Raw genomic sequence first — 342 nt, forward strand, 5'->3', positions numbered from 1 at the left:
GCGCCGGACGTCATTTGGTCCGGGTGACTTCATTTGGTCGGTATGTCGTCATTTGACATCCGTTTGAGGTCATATGGGGATTTTTACATCATTTGGGGCGTTCTCCGTCATTTGGTGCGCCGGAAGTGATTTGGTCCGGGTGACTTCATTTGGTCGGTATGACGTCATATGACGTCTCTATGAGGTCATATGGGGTTTTTACATCATTTGGGGCGTTCTCCGTCATTTGGTGTGCCGGACGTCATTTGGTCCGGGAGACTTCATTTGTTCGGTATGACGTCATATGACGTCTGTTTGAGGTCATATGGGGTTTTTTACATCATTTGGGGCGTTCTCCGTCAT

The 342-nt window shown here is 48.5% G+C and overlaps 1 long non-coding RNA gene across 1 annotated transcript in view; it reads left to right on the forward strand.

The window, feature by feature from the left end:
- LOC122192607 overlaps positions 1 to 117 on the forward strand; it is a 311-nt gene extending 194 nt beyond the window's left edge. The window contains exon 2 of the long non-coding RNA XR_006182649.1: positions 69 to 117. This is a non-coding gene — a long non-coding RNA (uncharacterized LOC122192607). The remainder of the gene's footprint in view (positions 1 to 68) is intronic.
- Positions 118 to 342: the final 225 nt, after the last annotated feature.

This window comes from Lagopus leucura, unplaced genomic scaffold, assembly GCF_019238085.1.
Source record: "Lagopus leucura isolate 7727_CA_CO unplaced genomic scaffold, USGS_WTPT01 28072-0_obj-0_obj, whole genome shotgun sequence".
In the NCBI taxonomy this organism is placed as follows: Eukaryota; Metazoa; Chordata; class Aves; order Galliformes; family Phasianidae; genus Lagopus; species Lagopus leucura.